Consider the following 20,185-nt stretch of genomic DNA (forward strand, 5'->3'; position numbering starts at 1 on the left):
ATCTATATTGTTATTGCACTGTGCATGCTGCTATTTTTTTTATTAACAATCAATAAAATGTGGTTAAAAAAACGATTCATGTTTTTTGTAAGGATGCATTTGTTTCGACCATGTTCTCTGGAAAATATTTTGTGGCAAAATGGTGAGGAGCATGCAATGTGCTGCAAAGCAAAAATGTGTTTAAAATCCACTGAACGCACTTGTGGGTACAGTTATCAGAACTGATTGCTAAACCAACCGCTCATGTGCGATCTAGTAATATTTTTGGTATATATTTAGAGCTACTACACACCATCGAACCGAACCTATGCCATCACCTCATCTACACGCAGTTGCTCATTTTTATAAAACAATTCCTTCCTTCGAATATTCAGTCCCACAGAGATTCGCTCATTTATTTATGTAAAAGTGTATTATAGCGCACCGCCATTAAAAAGCACATAAGCGCTATAGAAGAAACTAACAGATACGTGCAACATCAGTACGACAAGAGCATGTGTCTGGACCTCAGGCACTTCATCCGACACAGGTCCTACCACTACAACACACTTTTTCAACCAAACATAACAGGTCTGTTTAACTCACTGTGCTATACTGCGAGTGAAGTGATTACAATTAACAACGCCAGTAGTGTTTAACTCACTGTGCTGCATTACGAGTGGTTACGACTATTAGACGTCAGTAGTTTTCAACTCACTGTGCTATACTGCGAGTGATCACAGCTATTAGACGTCAGTAATGGTTAACTCACTGTGCTATACTGCGAGGGATTACGGCTATTAGACGTCAGTAGTGTTTAACTCACTGTGTTACACCGAGTGATCACAGCTATTAAACGTCAGTAGTGTTTAAGTCACTGTGCTACACTGCGAGTAAGTACAGCTATTAGACGTCAGTAGTGCTTAAGCCACTGTGCTATACTACGAGTGATTGATCACAACTATTAAACGTCAGTAGTGTTTAATTCACTGTGCTACACTATGAGTAAGAACAACTATTAAACACCTGTAGAGTTTAACTCACTGTGCTATATTGCGAGTGATCACAGCTATTAAACGTCAGTAGTGTTTAACTCACTGTGCTATACTGCGAGTGATCACAGCTATTTCTGAATTGAAGGCTTTCTGTGGAGGCTGGAAGGTCAATAAACTAAAGACAATGCTGCGGCTGATTCCATGTGGCCCCGTCACCCTGCAGCGGAGAGTGCAGGGTGTGGGGAATGCCCAGCCTGATACTACTGAGGCAAAAACACACTTGGTAAAACCACCTTAGACTCTGGGGCCGCACCACTGCCCTTAGGGTGACCCACCGTCCGTACATTTCATGGACCGTCCGTAATTGGGTCTCACTTCCGTTGTCCGTGAGGATCCCTTTTAAAGAGGCCTTTTGTCCGTAATTTTGGGCCTTTGAGGGAACTGTTCTGTTTCCCTGCGAGAGGCCTCAGCCCCCTGATGGGGCCGCTTCGCACTTCTCTGAGCACAAGAGCAGCCCCTCCCGCCCATTGTCACTGTGTGGGGCTGATTGCCACATACAGAATAGCAAGGGGGGTCAGCCTGGGCTGGCACAGCATGTGGTGGCCTCCTCCTTTCTGCCACATGGAAGTGCAAACACGCCCACGCTGCTGCCACCTGAGAATCCAGTTAACCAAAGGAAGGGGTGAAAGAAGGTCAAAGGGAAGGATTATAGTTCCCAGAGTCTCATCTTTTAGAACAGACGCATTTTCAATATTATATTCAAGGAAGCCATGGTTGCTGCTTTTTTATTTTATGCAACTAACAACCATTTACAAAGCCAATAGTTCTGGCTTGTTGTAGGTGTAACGTTACTTGTTCTAGGTGTAACCTTACTTGTTTTCTTATACATCTTGGTGCAATGACAGAAGCAAAGCAAATACCAGTCGGGCGGCACGTTATACTAAGCACAGATTTTTAGCGTAGGTTTTTTAAGTCACACCCTTAATTACAACAAACATTCCCTTTGGAGAGCCCTCCATAGTTTTTTCATCCCACTTAAAGCCCTGGAAACAACACCATGTCACAGTCGCCTCACGCCCTGGCACTGTGCATCATGCATGACTCATGACTTCCACTTTTTCAGATTGCCCATGTGCAGGGGCATAGTGAACCCTCCCCCACACCACCCCTTGCTTTAGGAACTACAGCGAGGGTGAAGTTCTTGATGGGCCTCATCTGTCTGCAACTCTGTGGACAAAGGCTCAGCTCCTAATTAATGTGAAAAGGTGAGTGAGTGAGTAAAGGGATGGATGGATGAGTGAAATGATGGATGGATGAGTGAAAGGGTGGATAGATGAGTGAAAGGGTGGATGATGGGCGAGTGAAATGATGGATTGATTGATGAATTGATAAGATAAAGGCTGAATGGATGGACGGTGAGTTAAAGGGTGGATGTAAGGCTGGATGAGTGAGTGAAAGGGCAGTTAGATGAAAAAAAGGATGGATAGATGGGTGAATGGATGAGAGAAAGGATGGATGGATGAGTGAAAGGATGGATGAGTGATAAGTTCAATGGATGGATTAATGAGTGGATGAGTAGATGGATGGGTGGGTGGATGGACTGATGGATGGCTTAAGTGAAAGGGGGATGGAGAGAGAAAGGGAGGATGGATGACTGAACGGGTGGAAGGATGAGTGAATGAAAGAGTAAGTGAAAGGATGGCTGAATGGGTGAAAGGGTAGATGGCTGGATGGGTGAGTGCATGGATGGATGTGTGGAAGAGTGGATGGATGAGGGTATGGATGGATAAGATGAAAGGATGAATGCAGGGATGGATGAGTGAAAGGGTGGATGGAGGAATGGATGAGTGGCATGATGGATGGAAGGATAGATGATAGATAGGTGAATGGCTGGATGGATGAGTGAATGGATGGATGAGTGTACGAATGGATAGGGTGAAAGGATGGATGGCTGAGTAAAAGGGTGGATGGAGGGATGGATGAGTGAAATGATGGATGGAAGGATACATGATGGATAGGTTTGTAAATGGTTGAATATGGACATGGATGGGCACAGATGGAAGGACAGAATGAATGGTGAAAGACTAAATGATGGATGAAAGTATGATTACACATTGTAAGCCCCATTATCTTAAGCAACATTTCCTAAACATTGACTTCCACATTTATATGAGTCTGTCTCTATATAATATGTGTGTGATGTAACTCACTCCGACACCCTGCCGTACATACGTCGAATGAGTAGCACTATAGAAGAAATTAAATACACATGAGGGAGGGTCTATGTGAAGATGAGGGGCGCCATTGGAGTGTGGTAGCATGGTCCGACTGGCCGGACCGGGCATCGGGCGTTTTCTCTGGGAGCTGGAAAGGTGGGGTGGGGGCGGTTTTGTTTCCACAAAGAAACCAGTACATTTGCTTCAAGCTGCACGCATACTGAAAAACTATGAAGTTCACAATCGTCTCAGCCTAATACAAACTTATTTTCACTTGTATTTAAGTGGTTGTCTATTTACTTACTTATATACTATTGCGCAACCCCCTCTGATGTGTCTGTAAAACTTACCTTTTGTCCTGAATTTTGACCTCCTGTCCTGAATTTTTGTCCTGAACTTTGACCCTTTGCAGACATGCCAACCCTCCCGATTCAGGCGGGAGACTACCTATTTGAAGGCTAGTCTCCCGCCTCCCGATTCATGCATCTAGAAACCTGATGCCAGCACTAATTAAGTTGCCTGCTGCCAGTGCTTAATTTGTAAAATATGAAGTCCAGGTGCTCAAATATTTGTTGGAGGCCACACCCACTTCCCCTGGCTCCACCCACTCCCCCTGGCTCCACCCACTTACTCTATGGGCCGTTATGTTATATTAAAAAAGTTTTCTAAAGCGCTCGTACACCAGTTCGCTTCATGGCGCTGCTTCTAGGAGGGGCTGTTGCTGAGTCGGTCACAGTTTATTCGTAGGCCTGGGTGTGCAACCAAGTTTTAAGGGATTTCCTGAATTTCAGTAGATTGGTACTGGACCTGATTTTCAAGGGGATGGAGTTCCATAATCTAGGAGCCAAGGTAGAAAACCTACTTCCCCCTTGTCGCTTCAGCTTAAAGGTGGGGATTACCAGAAGCTGAAGATGGGCTGAGCGAAGGTTGCGTGATGGGGAGTAGCGTGAGATAAGGCTATCTATGAATCCAGGGCCCTAGCCGTGAAGAGATTTAAACAGCAGACAACCAACTTTAAAAGCACAGCGTTGAGGGATGGGGAGCCAGTGCAACTTCCTTAGGAGAGGGGAGGTCTGATGCCACCCAGGTTGATGGTGAATCAGTCTAGCTGCCTGGTTCTGAACCATCTGCAGCCGCTTTGTGAGACCGAGAGGAAAGCCAAGGTAGATTGCATTGGAATAATCTAGGTGGGTTAGGACCATGGCTATCACAACTTGTATTAGCGTTGCTTGGTTGAGTAGCTTACTTATCTTTCTAATCCTGCGCCGCTGGAAAAAGCAGGAGGAAATCACTGAGCCTACCTGTGTCTTCAAGGATAGGTCATTGGATATAGTGACACCAAGGCTCTTGGCCGAGGAAGAGGGGATTGGAGGGTAACCTTATTTGTTTGGCCAATAGTGTGGGCCCCAGAAATTCTGGCTGCCACCCATCAAAACCAGTTCGGTTTTTCCTGGGTTCAATTGCAACTGATTACACTCCATCCAATGGCAAATATGCGGCATGGTGGACTGAAAGTCGGAAACTGATTGGGGCGAGTTATCGATCGTGAAAAGCAGTTGTAGGTCATCAGCGAAGTTAAAGGTGACCACCTTCCTTTCCTTTAAAGACTTAATCAATGGAAGGAGGTAAATGTTGAACAAGTATGGGGAGAGCGGAAAGTCCTGTGGCACCCCACACGTAGTTTTCACATCCTCAAATGGCACTGCTGAAAGTCAAATGTAATACCTGATCTGAATTTCAGCAAGGGAGCCTTCCTCCAAGTAAGGTTTTGATAGGAATTAAATAACGTAAAAAGCTGTCACTGGTCAGTGAAATGCCAAACAAATACAAAAAATTGGGATGTTTTGCTCTTTACTGCCACATCACTAACAACGCCCACTGACCCAATCCTCCGGGTATTCCCGTCCTCTGAGTCTCTGCCCACCGTACCCCGACTTTTTTTCCCCACTTTGACTACTGGTTAGTCTTTAGAGTGAAACATATTTAATGTGCCTTTAGAATACCTGTTTTAACGCCAGGCTTTCTAACAACCATTGGCTCAAGTGAGATTTGGAAATCGGAGCTGGAGAGGGTGATATTCGACAGGTCAATTAAATGCAGGTGTCAGTGTTACGTCGCCGTAGCACAGAGAGGTGACAAACCTGTCCTACCTCACCTCTACTACCTACCATACCGAACATGCACACAGATCTGCAGGGAGTATATCTTACATCTGTCCTGGGTGGTAGTTTTGTGTCAAAGGAGCTTGTTGGGGTTATGGGAGCTCTAGAAAGAGTATAAGATACTGCAGCCTGTATGGGAGAAGTACCAAACACAGCTTTTGAAAGGCATGAAATGCGAAGGACATTCTTTCTTTAAAAATACGGAGCACTGTTGATTTAGTTAATTTTCGTTTTGGCTAAGTTTGCTTCTCTTTCTTCAAACCAGAAGCCATGAGTCTGGTGTGACTGCAAGGCTTGGAAGAGTTCTTTTAAAAGCACACAGCAGATAAAATACGCTCAAAGTGTCTTCTGCATGTGTATTCCTGTTATGTACATGTAGTTGTGTCGTATAGGCTAGAGAGCCAGGCACAATGGATACTACTTCAACAATGTCACAGTCCCAGTTTAAGTATGTAACCAGCCTAAATCTGCCCCTACATCTCTTAGAGTACAGACGCATGCTTCGAGAGGAAGCTGCATGAAAAGCAGCAATGCGGAGGGAAAATGCTATCTCATGCGATTCCCATGATGACAAAACACTGCCCCACTGTTGGCCCACAGCAGCAGATGGCACGTGAGCAGGGTACTGAAACCAGCAGCTGCATTCACACGGACTCAGTCACTCCACAGACCGGTCTGCAGTGTTGCTGACACAACAGGTCTTTCGACCTGCGTGCATGAAAGTAAATTAAACACCATGTATCAAATAAATTATAGAGGTGTCTGTGGCTGTGCATTTGTTCGTGCTCTCACTGCAGATATGACCATGGGCTGAATCAATGTCTAGCATCGCTGCTCCACTACCAGCAGTTAGGGGTGTCACGAGGGCGAAGGCTGCACTGATCCGCGTACCCCAGAACAAAACCACTGACTGCACAAAGAACCTGAACCACGAGGCTTGATGTAGGAAATGAATACACGTAAGTTACATTTCAATTTTCAACACGTCACAGACTGCCACACATCATCCGAATACCCAACTGCCACACCTCACCATATTACACACTGGGGACAACGTTGTCAGACTCGGTTTACAAGTGTTTACCAACAACGGTGACGAAGCACAAGAAAAAAAGCACCATTGGTTGGATTGATTACTTACTGGGTTATTCAGGTTGTAGGCTCTGCCTTTAAAGAAGAACGAGGCCTGCTCCTGCACACTGCAGCTCCACACGCTAGCTGCACATGCTTCAAAAATAGTGCTCTCGACGTTGTTGAATTTTGAAAAACGTTACGCACACGCACGCAAGCGCGGCTGCCTCATCCCCTACCATACAGAACCATATCCAGCCCAAACAGTGCCCGCCCACTGGCAACACTGAACTGACAGGAAATTGTATCATGCATTTATTATCGGCTGCCGGCTCAACACCAGCACTCTTCACCGGGGCTCAGGAGACAGTTTGCAAAGTAAATTCTACTTACATCGACGCATAACGTGTAGTCGAGTCGTTGATACAAGGTGGGAGTGGGACTGAGGTGTAGACCCGGCCCTGATGATTATGTGCCGGTGCTAAGCACCGGAAAGCACCGGCACAAATTAAGCACTGCCTGCTGCTCATGCGAGGAAGTTATTTAGAAGCGCAATCTGCCCAAACAGCGTTCTCCTCTGATATATTCCTTGCTTCCTCTACTGACCGTCACCATTGCTCCCCACTGTGCTGAGATAACAACCGTTTGAAGGTTAAGAAGTCAAGTGCTATAAAGAGTCTGTTTCGTGCACATGCCCTGTTTTTTAAAAAACAGAAACACCCTTTTACAAACATCAAATACCGCCCTCCTCTGCACCCTTCACTGAAGTGAGGCTAGATGTCAATTCTTCAGCGGCGCTGGTGAAGTTGAGTGGGAACCGGTGAGGAACTTCGATTTTCGATTACGATCGAATCGACCCGCCATTTTGTAACCCGCCGCCATTTTGTGTTGCCATCACTCAGGCAGCACGGCGAACAAGGTCTATTCTGCTTCTCCCGTAACTTGGTGTCAAAATACGTCCTCGGACTTGTTTGCGAGGCTGGTGTTTGGACTAGCCGAGTACACTAATCCGTGTCTGGCTCTCCTAATCCCTGTTCCAACTATCTGTAGGCTCACACCATTCTTTCCTGATCATATCTTATTGACTGGCCTTCACTGTCTCCTGCTGGCATTCTCTTGTGTCATGCCCGTCCTCCAATACACACAAACGTATCTCACCACCTGCAAGTCAGTCGTATTCTGTTAATGAATCAGTTCGGGGGTGGGATAACAAATATAGTTGGAGGAGCGGACTCTTCGAGACATCTGATCTTTTTGTTTCGAACTTTCCTTACTGGTTCCGCTTTGTTTTCCACTTACCCTATTGGCTCTTTTCTTCTTTGCTTGGGGCGTGTGCTTCGTTAATAATTTTGTATTGTATAGTATTTAACCTGATGCGCCACAGAGTAAAGTGGCAGTCTCCTGAGAACCTACTCTGTGTACTTCTAGGATAACTGTACTAGCTGCAGCTAAATAAATCTAATCTTCTAACGCCGACAGAGTGTCCCGTGTCTCTGTGTATCGAAGCAGGTGAACCTAGAAGACGGAGGGCGTACCCTGCGCCGCCAGGTCCAAAAGGTTCTGGTTCTTCACCGGGAGCAAAGCATTTCAGTATCTCGCCTTTGGGACCTTATAAGTGTTTAGCCATGCAACAGTTGCATAACTAAATACTTATAAGGTCCCAAAAGCGAGACCTATTGGCTATGCCAAGCGGCCGCGAAAGTGATCGCGATCGTGATCAAACATCAAAGCGGCCGTGAAAGTAATCGCGGCGCGCGCACCCGCGCACATGCACTGTAGCTATAGGCTGGCCTGGTAGCACTTTTTGGAGCCCTCTCAATAAGTCTCGCCAGACCAGCGCATGCGCTGGGTCAGGCGAGACCTAAAAAGCATTCCACCACACCATAGCCTGAGCTCGCCCCAAAAGCTATTGGTTTAAATGTGAGCTTGGGCGGGCCCAGGGTTGAGAACTCCGGAAACAAATAATTTTCCTGCCTCCTACGCCCTGCATAATAGTATTTCTTGGCAGGCTTCAGCACAGCAGGCCTCTTCTGTGAGAGTGACAGACTGGAAGCACTGCACTGCCGGTAATCTGCTCCTGCAGGCCAGTGCACAATATTGCCAAGCTCCCAGTCACTGCTGTAGCTTGCTCCTGACACAGGTTAAGAAGTCAAGGTAAGAAATAAGAATATTCAGTAAAACCGAGAAATATGTGTTCCAACTCTGTTCTGTTTGAACAGTTGGTAAAACTACCAACAATAAAATGTTGATGCCAGTCTTCATTCACGCACACTCTAATCTCCCTCTCCAAGAATTACCTCAGGCATCAAAGCCTAATGCTTTGTCCTTAATTCTTGGAGAGGGAGACAGGAGCATCTGATGGGAATCGACATTTTTAATTTTGCCAGTTTTACATATTAGTGCACATAAAAACAGAGTCTAAAACTCTGTTTTTATTAGCGCCAAAAGGAAATGCTGATTTTCCCCATACTCATGATGTGGTGTTATTGCCAGAGTAAGTTGAAGACTTATAGGGAATAGGGAACCAGCTTCAAGTCCTGGAGTTGGCTCATCTGTGATTCTGGATAAATAATGTAATCTCCCCATCCCTATGAGCAATGAGTGGTGACATTGTGTAATGTAATTGGTGCTCATGTAAAGCACTCCTGTACCTTCAGGTCGTGTCTGCTATATAAAACATGAACAACAAGGTAAAAACAAATTACTAATATAAGTAAAGATAAATTGATACCTATTTAGTGGCTTCCCGCTTAAATTGTTCTTGGGTAAATACTTTATTTCACTCAAAATTCTTTTTCTTCATTATAGAACATGAAAGCACTTTTCAAATATGTGAATTCAGAATAGCAGTTACAAAAAATCTATTGTGTTTGATTTAAAAAACTATAATGTGGTTCTATAATATTCTGGGCATTGTACAGGGTTTACATGACACCTTTCTTGCCTCTTAGGGCCAGATGTATGACCATTCCATTTTGCGAGCTGCAAATTGTGACGTTTTGCGACTTGCAAAATGGAGTGTACGACAGGGTCTCAGACACTGTTTGCGATTCCCAATTGGGTCGCAAACGACCTGCCGCAATATTCATGAGGCAGGCCGCAATTTGCAACCCCATTGGGAGCGGCCAACACTCACAGGGATGGTGACCAGCTAGGGTCAGCAGACCACCATGTCTGTGACTGCTCTTTGAATAAAGCAGTTTATTTAAATGCAGCCCATTTTCCATACAGGAAAACTGGAAGCATTTAAAAAAGAAAAATGAAACGTTTCTGTATAATTTTTTAAGAGTAGGCAGTGTTCTGTGGGACCACTGCCTGCTTGTAAAAAATATTCTCGCTGCCAGTCACAAAGGGGAAGGCTCCCCTGGGGACCCCTTCCTGTTTGCTAGTGGCTTACCACCTCCTTGAGGTAGGTCGTAAACTGCGAGTATTTTGCTACCGCAATTGCTGTCGCAGGTATTGACTCAGATTACAACAAGAACACAACTAGTGTACTGTGGGGGCAAAAACACCTCTTTGTAATTTGTTCCCTTCTTCATTACCCCCTTGCAAAAAAAATCTCTCCCATTTACTCCTACGACCCATTTAGTGTTATGCCTGACCCATTTCGCGTTACACGTAATTCACGTCATTGCACACATGCATATTTCTCCCTCTTATCGAAGTTGTATGCCTTTGTCCTGAAATTTTACACTCACTGTCCTGAATTTGCACCCATGCCAGTTGGTCACCCTAACTACCCTCCACCTAACACCTTCCTTCACCGTAGGGGGAGCATGGACTGTTGCTCTCATGGCCTCAGCGGGGAACCAAAAGCCGCCAGATCCCAAATGCTCAGCCCCGCTCCCTTCATCTCCTTGCACTTCTTTCTTCCTCTCTATATATATATTTCCTCTCTCCCGTCTCTTTTCTCCCCTTCTCTGAATACATTCTCTGTCCCTCCCTCCCTCTCTTTCTCTTGAAGCTCCTGTGCCTGCTGCAGGCAATCCCAGCGAGCTGTAGAAAGAGACAGAGGCAACAGCCACGCCCAGAGTCTGCAATCAATGACTCCGCCCACTGGGGAAATGCCCGAAAGAATCAAAGGCTATTTCAGCCCCGCCTCCCAGCAGCACTGGAGCCTGTCCTACCCTTTGAGCCCCCTACCCTAGCGGCACACCCTCGCTGCACCCCTCCCCTCCCCTCTCCATCCCACCCCCCTCGCGCCCACTGTGACTTAGCACCTGCTCGGGAGCTGGTAAATCGAATCCTGGAATCATGAATAACTAAGTGGAAAAGGACGTGATAATCCTGGGAGCACATGATTATTCCAGATCACTGGGACGTGAAGTTGTAAATAGAAGTGTAGGAAATACCGACAGGAGTTCGTGATTATAGCACTGGTAATGTCGGTACCCCTGCACCGCGCAACTCATTGTCAGCACTTGTACAGCTGCAGTGTGCAGCAAATGTTTTCTGAAGGATTCAATATAATAGTGTTTTAAAAAAAAAACTAAGATAAAAGTGGTTAATGTGGAGTTTACAGCATTGTAAGTGTCTAGATATATTGGTATTTGTACAGCTCAAACCTCTCTGGTGGACAATGTTGCAAATGAGATAGCACGGACCTAGGCAACACTAGGTGTAAATCAGAAGCAGCCACTGGAATTATGCATCAGGGGAGGGCCAAATTGTGTGGCAGGGTTGACTAAATTATGCGGCAAGAAAAGGCAAATTATGTGGCTTGATGCGTCACGTTTTGTGGTAGTATTTCATTAGTCTGTCATTTTTAGGTCTCGGCTAGCGTAGGCTGCGCAGACATGCGCAGTCTCGCTGGCGAGATTTAATGTTTTCGGATAGTTTTCTCTAGTGGGCTTTAAGCCCGGCCCCTCCTTTCTATTGGCTGGCGTCACCGTTTATGCTAAACGGTGGCAAGCCATTGGAAAAGAGCGTCTCTGACGTACACTTTTTCTCTTTTAGCGCCGTCCCAGTTGGACTGGCTGCCCCGACTTACTGCTGGCGTAAAAGGTTTTCTTATCTTTATGGGGCCAAACACATGGCCCCATAAAGATAAGAAACCAATCATGCGAGTCAGTCCAACTGGGACGGCTCGCGAGCCAGTCCAACTGGGACGGCTCTAATAGAGAAAAAAAAGCGGGAGGCGTTGCTTGTATTCCCTCGTGTTCAGCATTGAACCTCGACTCTTCTACCATGAAGCAATACCGTGAAAGAGTCATGCGGGAGGAACAACGCGCCGATAGGTGTGCGCCTGCATCGGACGCTGTGCGAACAGCACCAATGGGAAACCGCTAAAAATGGCATTGAAGCGCGAGGGACACAAGGCGAAAAGACGCCTACAATACTGTTATAAGGCGTTTGACAAGTGTTCAATGAAACTAAGAAAGGACTAAGACGTCAAATTGATCCCTAAATTATAGTAATCCGAAAACAGAAGTAGGGCAAGGATACTCGTTAGTGGAAACACGGTGCTTTACGTATAGCGCTATTTGGAATTTGAACGGGCGTCTGTCCTTCTTGTTTTTTCTAATTAGTCTGCTTTTTGTTTCCATGATGTGCCCCGGGACACGTTGCAGATCCATTAGAAGCAGTTTCAACACACATCGAAACGCTCATGCTTCGCTAGTAAAAGCGGATAGAACTGATAAAAAAACTTTTACTAAGGTGCCAGAGACGGAAGGAAATATATGCTTGCAAAGCCGTAGGATCCCTATTCTTTAAAGTTTTTCAGACCAGTGCCTGTGTAGAATCTGCTGTTCGATGCCTCGTTTACATGCATCACAAAGTAGTGATCCACTAAGGGACTACGGTGGGAAAGTGCAAAGCTTGAACTAACTTGGGTTATCGTCGGGCGAGGAACGGAGACCCTTTACAATTCCTTTTGTACATCATGTACCAACTCTAGCACACGTTTGGGTTCCGCGGGTGAGTCGGTTTACTTAAATGATATGTCGTTATAGGTAAACAGTTGGATACGGAAAGGTGTTCTTCCTTTCTTTGAAATCTTGTTATGTTTAGGGTGCAGGAGTGTCGGATTCAGGCACTAAATAAATGGATTGTGTTTTTATTTTATTTTTTAAATATGCTGATCTTTTTAAAGAGCAACATGGAGACAGCCTGCTGTCTGCCCTGCCCCTTTCAAAATTTGACCCGCTCCCAACTGTCTATGTTCGGGATCTTACGATCAAACGCCTGGAGTATGTTTGTTTTCCGCAAGATTGATTTCATGGACAAGTGTACGGCATCCTACTTTTGAAGGTGCTGTTGACTAAAGGCACTAGAGAACAATCAAAAGCTTTTTACGTTTGCTTTTATTACTGTTATTCAATATTTCATGTACTTCATATGCATATGTATGCATATATATATATGTATATATATGCGTATGCATTTCTAAATATGTATGTTTATATGTGTATATATACATACATCTAGGAACATGAATATATACGTCCGCATATTTATATTAATACAAATATTAATGCAGCCATAAATATACATAGAAACATATGCATATTAAGGACATGAAAGTATGAAAAACACTAATAAAAAGCAACACTAAAAAAACAAAATAAATGAAAACAGCATTGCTTAGACTTTAATAAAGACGAGACTGTTGCATTTTTAATGCTTGTTACACTTGTTAACACGGTGCGGGTATAGGTTGCACCTCATTGGTACCAGGTTGAAACATAAATATAGAACTAGGCAACAGAAAAGTGACCAGTCAACCTTTGCAAAGATCCTCCCTCTGCGCTGCAACACGTGTCTCTGCGTTTTTAGTAACCTTTGAACCATTTGAGCTAGAAACAATTTTCAGAGGGTAAAATCTGCAGATTACGCAACAAATGATGGAATATGTGGCAAATGCAGAAAATCAATTGTTATGCAAAAAAACGCAGCAGCCGACCAATCACATAATCCCAGTGGCCCTGGTCATACGTTTCCAGCCGCATAGATGTTCAGATGCTCACTGCATTGATTTACAACAGTTTGTCTGTTTCACAGGACGCCCAGGCATAGGTGTAACGAGCCCTGCGAGAGTCACTTCCACCCTGGAGAAAAGTAGATTGTTGACATTTCTTTCTGGGGAGCACTTGACTTTCCCTCCCCTACAAACAATGAGCACATGCAATGTGGAGGATAGGTTAAAAATTAAGAGTTGTTTCAATAATCCTTTTTTCCTTTTCCTGGAACATGATTCTTTATGCGGTGTTTCCTTCCCCAAACCCTGCAGAGTACTGATGTACTTGATGTATTTACTCACACTTGCACTCCTCATACCTACGGTTGCACCTGGCAGGTGTTTATATCAGCGTGACAGTATGTTAATGTCATGGATACTACACAAATTTGGAAAATCACCTAAAGCTGGTAAGTTTTCCCCCTATCTTTGCATACTTACAACAGCAATTCTAAGAAGAAAGCACTTTTTTTGACGTGCTCTGGAGCTGCATTAACGAGGCCTGGCAGATAATTAAAGTAATCAAAGTCATAAAAAGGCCATGTTAAAATGAAAATAGGCGCTTTTATTTAAAGTTCTGTTTAAGTATCAAGTCTGGAATGCCTGGGCCTTTACAGAAGCATAAAACATAAACAAATAGCTGGGAATGGTCTCTGGGAAAGGTGGTAAGCTACACATTACCCATGTAGGGGTAAGTTTGGAAGTTTTCAATGTTTGGTGAAAAGTCACAAAAGTCATACTTTGAGAGAGTTCACCACATGTGCATTACATGGTCTGGAAGACCTGAGTGAACCACTCTTCGGGGTGACACGACTGTGGAAAAACTTCCGGTATGGAGGACGTCCGCATGTATCCATCGCGTGCCACATCCACACCGCCTTAGTGATTTACCTTCGGTTTTGCATTTCGGATTTTCTCCATGAGTAAGTCACACTTCACAAGGAGGAAGCTTTGTGGTTTGGCCCTTCCTGAGATGCACCTGCCAATAACATTGGGAAAGACAAAAGGTGTGACCTGTTGACTTTGTCAATGCTTGTTGTGGTGTGTATTATGTTAACAACAACGGAAGCAGGACAATGGAATCAGTAAGTTGACCATGGCAAAAAAGAGCGGTAAAAGAGAATACAGGAGTTGGCAAGAAAGCTAGACTTGTAGGTGTGACATCAGTCTTGTCCAAACTGAAATCTGTTGTCCTTCTCGAACCACCGGGGGCAGGAAGGGGCGTCTGTCTCCTCCAACAGGTGCCACCCAGAGCAACCAACTCCATGTCCCTGGGCCATCAATTTTACAGCATAATCTTTTATTTAACAAACAAATGTATTTTTAGAGTTGTAGACTTTGTTCACTTTAATTGTCCCATTTGGAGGAAAGAGCACAGTCTAGTGTTTTGCACAAGGAAGGCCAGGCATAGAAGCACAGTGATGTGGAGTCATTTGACTGACAAAGACATTCTAAGGTGGACCACACTGCGCACATCAACAAGATATTTGACTTCATGTAACAACATTTATTAAGATATTAGTAATGGAAACTGAAAGATAATCAACGAATGTTTTAGCTGTACGCAGGCCACATATCGAAACAAGCATTGGCAAGGCGAATGGGTCTGGCCTGGGCAAGTGTGCATTTGTATTTGCTAACATCTGAGTTATTACAAAATGGAGAAAAAAAATAAAAAATAACGGAAGAGGTCATCTGCACGGGCACACCAGCCCTGGCACCGAAGTGCACTCTTTTTCAAGTAGTTGTGCACGTGCAATCAGGAAAAATCGCGTCATTCAGAGTGCAAGGCAGACAACTGATGAAGGGGCGGACCTGACCTATTGCTCGATGCCTTTCGCTTTGGTGGGCGGAGCAAAGAATGAATGACACTTGAAGAGATCAGTGGATAAATAAAGCCAACTGAAGAACCTGTCTGAATGTGCAGACATACGTTTCCTTATTAATATTATGGTAAATATAAGGTACACGAGACAAATAAACCTGTTTCTAGGCCACACCTAAGAAAGTGAATCATTGCTTAATTACAGGCAAGCAGACTTGGGATGGGTCGCTGGACCAGAGGGGGAGATGGGCAGAGGCACAAAAAGTTAAAATTAAATTATAAGTGAAAACATTGAAGGTATGTAAAATATATGTTGAAAATACCTCTTTCCTGCCTGAAAAACACAATAAACTCCTAGAGAGATGCCAATAAAAACTCCAAAAATAGTATGCCTAGAAGCAGAGAAAGAAAAGTGATTGAAAATAAATAAGATTTATTTTCTCGACTTTACTGTGCAAACATCTCGAGGGAAAACCCAGACAAACCAGGAAATAAAACCTAAATAACCAAATGAGCGGAGTGGCTACTCCTGGGTTATGCACACAGCAGCTATCTTTACTTCTGTGCACACAATGAACTCAGGATAAGAGTTGAAATCTTTGGCCCCACCCGAGCACCTAGAGGAAGGGGGGGGTGCAAATTCAATACATCCACCATGGGCGTCCGCAACATTGTTTCAGAGGGGGCATCATTTTAGGATCATCCATCCTCCCAACCAATGTCCAATGTTATAGAGCAGGGGCATAGTCTTTTAAAGGGCAAGTGAAAAATCCAGGGGGGTGCACGCGCCCTCCCTTGCCACCCTAGCAGATGCCCATGACATCCACCAAAAACACACTTTAAAATTCATGCTGAAATAAGCCTCAGCTCCTGGTGTTGGTGCTGAAGACAGAAGCCTGATTTAAATGTTTGCATCCAGCAATAAATATCTTGGGATTATGGCTAGGGTGTGTGATTTTTTTTTATTACAGAGGAGCAGTCTTGCAGAGAATCTGATTGTAGACCTACCTATAGCTGCAGAGGTTTCCAATTTGACTTACACTCACATGCATCTCCAACACACTTGCAATATCTTCTTAAACTTGCAAACATTTCTACTCGAGTGGGAGTTGATGCTGAATATGGATGTGCCGTTTTGGGACTAGGTAACTTTAATATAGCCTGATAGCTATACCAGCTGTAAAAGGCCTTGAACCTGAGTTATAGTCCCAGCCGCCTATAGTCCCGAATCGCTAATGAGGGAGAAAGCCTTTAACAACTGGTATTGCCCGAGGCAGATGGGCTGTAAGGCTATTAGAGCATTCCACCAACTGAGGGTAGAATGTTCTAAATTAAAAAGGGAGAAACAAAAAGACAAACATTGTAATGATGGAGCAGAAGGCTGATAACAGCCAGTATTGCGCTGAACAACTTGATTGTCTTCAATGGAGCTCCCAACATTCCAGTGTTCTTATATGGTTTTCGTTAGACTTTGAAACTGGATTTATGTTGACAGTTCGAAAGAGACAGGAATGTCCATATTTCAATGTGAAAGAACATATAGAAAAAAATCCCAAACTACCCGTGTTCATCATAGCATTCGCGAGAACTACATGAAGTTTGCAAGACAGAAAGATTTGCAACTTTACAAACCCCTACCTAATATGACACCAAACTGGTGTCGGCTTTTTAGACATTAAGACGGAGTCACCATCATCGTTTATGGATTGACTTCTTCTCGTAGCTTCGATCCTAAAAGTAAAAAAATCCATTGTTTATAATACTTTACAATTTATTTTTATTTTAAAGTTGTTGGTTTATTAGATATCCAAAGTTGATTCTAAATAACAAAGCATATTACTATTTAGAAGGACTTGACTGTTGTGTGTTTCGTCCCCCGGCAGATTATACGATGGCCTTTCTCAAGGCTTGGAAGAATCGAAGAGTGTCCTGTTCCTAGTAATGCTAATCTGTTCCACGTTGTTTCAATGCTCAGCACGGATATTCGTGTTGATAACGTTTGTATTAGATTACTTGTGGCCTGGTCCTGATGTCCGTTTTATAAGACTGCAACAAGACACATATACATTTTTGGCTTAGGGAACTTGAGACTCATTCTATCCTCAACCCAACGGTTCGTGAACTGGAAAACACAACTGTTGTCTCAATCATTCCTCACAACCCGTAATCTCGCTGACGGTCAGTAGCCTGTCAAAAGCCAGGACATCTGTTTCTGGACCCCTACCAGAGTTGTTTGATGCATGACAAGTTGTGGGTTCGGAACTGCCCATCACGTTCTCCCTGCTGGCCCAATCCTTGCTTCTCCACCCTAAGCCAGGTCCACAGCAAGCCATGATGAGTGGAAAAATGAAAATCTAGCCTTGGTCCAAGGGGATACCATGCAGAGTAGATGAAAACATCACTCCCCTTGACTAACCAAGGTCCTGCAAACCCACTGCGCACTCCCAGAAAGACTCCAATGTGGCCTCGTCTCTTGATTTGGCTACAACTGTGTTGGTCCTCCATGTTGACTTTGCGACACCCCATCTGCTCTTCCGCTCTGTTCTGCTTTTCTTCTTTTGCTGTACCTTCATCCCGGGCACACATTCGGCCCAAGGCCAATGAATATCTGTGAGACACGGAAGACTCAGGGACCCTTTATCACACTCTGCAGGGGGCCCCATAATTTTGCATTTCACTACTGGAAAAGGGAATGTATTTGATGCCCTTGGCCTCACAGTGCAGAGAACCTAGATATTTAAAGGACAGTGAAGTACGTTGGACACTCCACTGCCATCACAGTGCTGGCAGAGACAGGATGAGAAGCAGCCACAATAAGACCAGGTTACCACAGGTACTGAGTTGGTCACCGGTAGACCCACTGGGACGCCATTCAACGTTCTGCGGAAAGGGACTCTTCCACTCGTGTGGCAGAAGCCATTTTGAAATTGGACCCTTCCACTCATGTGACAGAAGCCATTTTGAAACTGGGCTCTTCCACTCATGTGGCAGAAGCCATTTTGAAATTCCACTCCGCTGACGGTCTACTTAGAATACAAGTATCACCAGTCAATATAAGATTGAGAATTACTCTGATCTTTTAGACTGTTCAGGACTAGATCCTCATGCTCCAAGGAGTTTAAGTGAAGTACAGACTTCCACAAACATGGACAGGTGGAATAAATGAACTTGTATTAGCATTTTTCTCTTATTTTCAGCCTTCTGCGTACAGTAAGTCATCAACGAGAAACCGAAAGTCTTGCATCTGTGAAGAGCAACTAAATTTCAAATATTTTTGCAGTGATCAAAGGATTACCCGTACACGAGGAGGCTGGCCCTCTCCTCTTGTGATTCCGTGTTTGCGGTCTCCTTTGCAGTTCTTATTAACCGCAGAGCTTGTTGGGCATGAAATCACCATGGTTTCATTTTTGATACCAGCATACTGGTTTTGTTGAATTTGTATCCTATCCACTACAAAATTGCCAAGGAGGTCTGCACAGGAGGGGGTGGTGGCTGTGGTGATCTGGCGACAAAGATAGGGGGGAGGTGTTCCTCTGGGAGGGGCCATTGGGCAGGTGGGCCAGGAAGTATTGCAGCGGAGAGTCCACCCTTTGCCCTGAGCAGCCCCTACCGAAACAGAAATGTTTCCCACTGCTCTGAAGAGCCACTCAAGCTGCCCCTTTCTTTTTTTTGGTGCTCACAAATCTTTTTTTTTCTTTCAAACATTGACAAAGCCAACAGGTCCAGTGCTGGCTGACAGCCTATTGGCTTTCTCAATGGTTTCTGATTGATGGTTTTTGTAAAACATTATTATTGTAGGAGCTGCCAGTCACTCAAAAAGCACACATTGTCATAGAAGTCCCTGTTACTTAAGGGGACAATTTTTGTGCATATGCGCTCCTTATTAAACAGCAGAATGCCATCATTCACAATAAAGGTAGCCAATGGTTGAAGTGGGCTGTCCCACTGTCCTACAGTCTGTGCTGTAGGTGCCGGAAAAAAAGGTGAATGACTCAAAAATGGATCAATGGATGAAGATGGCTGTCTGAAAGGGCTTATACGTAAGAAAATGTCTAATTTTACTAAGATCAAAAAGATCTTTGCTAACACCAGACAAAAACCTATTTGCAAAATTGTGAGTCATGTAACTTTGCAATCTGCAGACCCCTAGTCTAGAAGAGCACAGCTTGCATGTACTTAAGTTAATATTTCATATTATTCTATGTCGAATCTGCAAATCAAAACAGAAGAACTTTAACACCTGAAATGGTATGAAATACGGTAATTCAGCATGACTCGCAACCTACCAGGCATACAAACGCGCTCTTCCTCAAACAAAGAGAACCCTATCCAAATTTGCATGTCCAAAGTTGACAACTCAGCCACAAAACGTTTCAAAATATACAGAAATATACAGCCATTCCATCAGCCTCATGTAAGGCGACCCACCCTTAAGAACTATGTGTGAGAAGTTGGCCTGGCATATGCTGGTCACTAGTTATAGTGGCCACCTTGCACCAGTCCAATTCGACTCTTATGGTGATAGGTTAAAGACAACCTTTAAAGAAAGCTATCCTAGTGGTAGCTGTGGAGAGCAGCCTTCAGGCTAAGTCTTGAAGGAGTGTTAAGCTTATTGTTTTACCATAGATAACCTCTTGAATAACCAAATGAAAGAGTAGTCCACACAGGTATATATATAAAATATATGTATTTATTCTAGGAATAACCCCACTAGTCTCTTTATGAGGCTAGAGGTGAAGATACAATTCAAACAAGCATTGATAGTTACAATAAATAGCACTGGAATCACAGGGCCCCAGGGGGGGACCAAACCATATATCAAAAAAGTGGTATAAGAACCACGACAATTCTACAGACAATGCCTAAGGCATTTAGAGTCGCTGGCCCCTTGTGAAACCACCCAAGGTAGTGAGGAAGGGGACCCACGGGAGATGCGTGCAGTGACTAAAGTTACTGTCGGGATCTCTATTACCGCCTAT

The sequence above is a fragment of the Triturus cristatus genome, chromosome 10 (assembly GCF_964204655.1).
Source record: "Triturus cristatus chromosome 10, aTriCri1.1, whole genome shotgun sequence".
NCBI lineage: Eukaryota > Metazoa > Chordata > Amphibia > Caudata > Salamandridae > Triturus > Triturus cristatus.